This window comes from Sorex araneus, chromosome 6 (genome assembly GCF_027595985.1).
Source record: "Sorex araneus isolate mSorAra2 chromosome 6, mSorAra2.pri, whole genome shotgun sequence".
NCBI classification, from domain to species: Eukaryota; Metazoa; Chordata; class Mammalia; order Eulipotyphla; family Soricidae; genus Sorex; species Sorex araneus.
The window spans coordinates 120639812-120644686 of NC_073307.1; the positions used below are offsets into that span (position 1 = coordinate 120639812).

A 4875-nucleotide genomic window follows, 5' to 3' on the forward strand; every position below is an offset into this window, starting at 1 on the left:
AGCATATTCCACTATGGATCCACATCCCTCCATCATTATCCTGGAGCCCCAACCCATCCATCTCTTACCTCCCTTACTCCTCATCATTATGGGTTTCCTATTGAACTATTTCTCAGTTCCTGTTGGTCTCGGACATTTGTTATTCCCTCACAATATTTCTTTATATGAGACAAATTATTTTATATATATTACTCTCTCTCTAACTTCACATACAGTAAGATTCATCAACACAACTTGCAGTGAATTTGATGTTGTTTGAAGCCCCCCAAAACAATGGTCAAAGACACTAGTCCCTTGCTGCCAGAAAAAGACAACCATTCTTTTTGTTTGTTTGTTTGTTTGTTTTTAAAAGACATCCATTGTTTTACAAAGCAGAAAACTCAAGTGGTCAGAATAAACCCCTCCACCCAGGGCAGTGAATGGAGGACTCCTTTGCCTAGTGAGAGATGATGTATAAGCCATCAAATCTCTCTTGGGTTTTGCACTCTTGGTGGCCTGCTGAGAAGAGGCAAAGTACAAACATATTTCCATCCATCAGGGCACATGTCCTATTCATTCATGTCACTCAACATAAACTTCAGTTGTGTTAAGTGCTTCTCTTTTTTGTCTTTTGAGAAAAACTTAGGAATCTGAACCTTCTTCATGTTTGTTGTGGTTTATAATCACTATCTATCACTATCATCCCATTGATCCTCAATTTGCTTGGGCGGGCCCAGTAACACCTCCATTTGTCCTAGCCCTCAGATTTTAGCAGCCTCTCTTTACTCACCCTTCCCAATGGTGCTGCATTAGAGGCTCTTTCAGGGTTAGGAGAATGAGACCCACCATTGTTACTGTATTTGGCATATGAATACGCCACAGGGAGCTTGCCACCCGTGCAGGCAGGAAAACTGTCGGTAGCTTGCCAGGTTCTCTGAGAGGGAGAACTAGGCTATAAGATGTTGGGGGCTTGGTGTATAATAATGCTCATTATAATAATCTCCTCATGTGGCAATTTTCACTTTGACTGTTTATTGTAATAGCCCTATTAACACAGAAGAGGAAAAAATTAAGGAGAAAAAATAACTTGGGATCTGGGTAGGTCAACATAGGCCCTGCTCCAGGAGCAACACCTAAGGAATTCCAGGTTTTCTGCCACCACACTTATAGTGAGATGAGTTTCCATCAAAATGTGTTTAAATGGGGGCAGTTCCTGAGGAACACTCAGAATTATAGAGACTGCAGTTACTCACTCTTTCCATTCTCCACAGAAATATTATTGAGTGTGTGGGAACAGGACTGCCTGATTCTGGATTGTAACAAACAGTTGGACCCCAATCATCATTAGGCACCTGCTTTGAGGAAGGCAGAAGTAAGGCACCGATTCCTCATCTTCTGCCTTTCTTTCCTTCCCCTAGCTGATCGCTAAATGTCACAGAGGACCACAGTATTAACACAATTATTTTTAAAAGGGGAATATATAATAATGGGAGAGGCATTGGGTCTTTAAGACTCATCACTTTTAGTTATTGAGGTCCATTTTATTTATTTATTTAATTAAAAAAATTTTGGGTCACACCTGGAGATGCACAGGGGTTACTCCTGGCTTTGCACTCAGGAATTATTCCTGGCAGTGCTCAGGGAACCATATGGGATGCTGGGAATTGAACCCGTGTTGGCTGCATGCAAGGCAAACACCCTACCCGCTGTGCTATCACTCCAGCCCCTATTGAGGTCCATTATAAATGCAATTGCTGTTATTTTTTCCAAGTTCAAAATCATGAACACAACTGTCATTCCATTGCTTATCGATTTGTTTGAGTGGACACCAGTAACGTCTCTCATTGAGAGACTTATTGTTACTGTTTTTGGCAATGTCTATAAATGATTAAGAATACCACCATATTTTTTAATTAAAATCACACTATGATGTCAATAATGTGTCATTGAGAAATCATTCTGAAGAAGTTATACAGATGGAGATATGATGAGAAAGAAAATAAAGGAAATAATTTTATAGAATGTAGTGAATAAGATATCCAACATCCAGATAATGTCTCAGACAGTAACTTGTATAAACATGCTAACGAAGACAGTATCTTCTGCCTTTATCATCAAATCCTGTTTGCGTTTTCTATATAGATTATGCATCTAGAGGAAATAGCACTATGACTCACAGATGGATTTCTATTTCCTTTGGCTCTTCTGCATCCAGGAAAATGAGACATGAAAGAATCAAGAGGACAGCTATTTGAAATACTTTCTGCCTGCCAGGTTGTGAATTTGCATTGACACAGGTAGGCAATGAGCAATGCAAACACTCTGTCTACTCTGTAATATCACTGGCTCCTGACTCTGTGTCTTTTCTTGCTTTATTCCTGTGGGTCCCAGGTTGAGGTTCATGGATGTGCCTTAGGACAAAAACACAGAAGTGGCTTTGGAAATGAGCTTGGTAAGCTTACCTCCTTATTGTTCTTCCTTTAGGTGACAAGTTGACTCCTGTCTACAGGAAGTGTCTAAAGAGATTTATCTTTGTTTTTAAGGTTCTCAGCCCTTCAGAGAACTCCTCAGAAAGAATGAAAGATGGTGAGAAGGGAGTTTTGTCAAGTTTCCCAGGACTCCTATGAATTCCTGTTCAGAGACCTGATGTTAAATGAGACCACAATGTCTTTGGTGTCCTGACCACTCTGGGGATGTCTCAACATTTGACCTAAACTCTATCTGACCTTGTACATCTCCACCCCCATCCGGTACACTTCCCTCAGAGTGGTTCCTGTGGATTCTGAGCAGCAACGTAAAGCAATGTGAGTTGTCTCTGAAGACTTATAATTAGGAATAAAGTGTACATCCTTATCTGAGATCATTCTCTATCTGACTTGTTTAAATTTTCATTATCATTGTAATAAGTCATGTATTTTCTTTATAATTTTCCCTTTAATTGTTCACAGAAGTTGGTCAACTCATATATACTCTACTGATTATATTTCCAGAAGCTGCAGTTCCATTCACTTTTGCATATAAATTCTTTTGATATGATTACTGATTTAAATAACATGTATACATCTTTTTGTTTTCCAGTTTAAAGTGGGGAATCATTTTTCTTCATATATAACATCTTAGGGTATGGCAGGGCATTTAGAATTTTTCAGAAATTCAACTGGAGTGATAGCACAGCCGTTAGGCTTTCGCCTTTCATGCTGCCAACCTGTGTTCGATTCCTCCGCTCCTCTCGGAGAGTCCAGCAAGCTACTGAGAGTATGGAGCCCGCATGGCAGAGCCTGGCAAGTTACCCGTGCATATCGGATATGCCAAAAACAGTAACAATAAGTCTCTCAATGAGAGACGTTACTGGTGCCTGCTCAAACAAATCGATGAGCAACGGGATGACAGTGACAATTGAATTTAGATTTGAATATTATACTAATACTCTTAAGGAAAGTTGAATTTTGCAAAATCAACCTAGTATCGACACCAGAAATAGTGCAAAATCACAATTTGTAATGACTTAAATGTAAATCATAATTACTCACAATTGTATAGTTTCCCTGAAGAATAAAAGTGTAAAACATTTCTTTGCCAGTTGTGTTATCATTGTGGGATGAGAGAATCTCAGACGTTATTGATGGAAGCGAAATTTGACAGAATCGGCACTTTTGGCCATTTAAACTATACATAATGACATATAAATGTCATACATTTTCCTCCATTAGTTTCTTCTGTTTTGGTTTATTTGCAGAGACATTTGCTCATGTGTCAAATACTTAATACAAATTTACACGTGTAGAATTATTTATGGTATTATCACCAAAAGTCAATGTGTCCAACACACTGAATAAATTGCAATGTACATAAACAATCAGCTCCTGTGCAGCTGAATAAAAATTGCAATACACTAATTTGGAATGGTTTCTAAGTTAACATTATTCTTTGTTAGGATTATTTTTTAAGGGTCATTTCCACAGTTTGTTATTAGAGAAGTTTCTTTGTTCTTGCAGAGCACTGAAACCATGAGAAGGGGCCAGAGTATTCTCTTCTAAGCATGAAGCCAGATCTAGGTGTTGCTTCTGCAACTGCTTTTTACCGTTAACAGTCATTATTCTCTTATTTTAAAATAGGGAGAGGGAGAGGATACAGTATGAGTGATTTTTTTTTAAATTTATTTATATTTAATTAGAGAATCACCGTGTGGGTACAGTTACAGATTTATACACTTTTGTGCTTATACTTCCCTCATACAAAGTTCGGGACCCCATCCCTTCACCAGTGCCCATTCTCCACCACCAGTAAACCCAGCCTCCCTCCCATCCTCCCCAATCCCATCTCCCCCCCACCCCACCCTGCCACTGTGGCAGGGCATTCCCTTCTGTTCTCTCTCTCTAATTAGCTGTTGTGGTTTGCAATAAAGGTGTTGAGTGGCCGCTGTGCTCAGTCTCTAGCCCTCATTCAGCCCGCAACTCCCTTCCCCCACATGGCCTTCGACTACAATGTAGTTGGTGATCGCTTCTCTGAGTTGACCTTTCCCCGGAACGTGAGGCCAGCCTCGAAGCCATGGAGTCAACCTCCTGGTACTTATTTCTACAGTTCTTGGGTGTTAGTCTCCCCCTCTGTTATTCTATATACCAGAGATGAGTGCAATCTTTCTATGTCTGTCTCTCTCTTTCTGACTCATTTCACTCAGCATGAAACTTTTCATGCCCATCCACTTAACTACAAAATTCTTGACCTCCTTTTTTCTAACAGCTGCATAGTATTCCATTGTATAGATGTACCAAAGTTTCCTCAACCAGTCATCCGTTCTGGGGCATTCAGGTTTTTTCCAGATTCTGACTATTGTAAACAGTGCTGAGATGAACATACATGTGCAGATGTTGTTTCGATTGTACTTTTTTGCCTCTC

The 4875-nt window shown here is 39.7% G+C and overlaps 1 non-coding gene across 1 annotated transcript; it reads left to right on the forward strand.

Moving 5' to 3' along the window:
* The first annotated feature begins 3910 nt into the window (after window positions 1-3910).
* Window positions 3911-4123, forward strand: LOC129406147 (small nucleolar RNA U3). Its single transcript, XR_008630820.1, has one exon. It is a non-coding gene; the product is annotated as a small nucleolar RNA U3 (small nucleolar RNA).
* The last annotated feature ends 752 nt before the right edge of the window (window positions 4124-4875 follow it).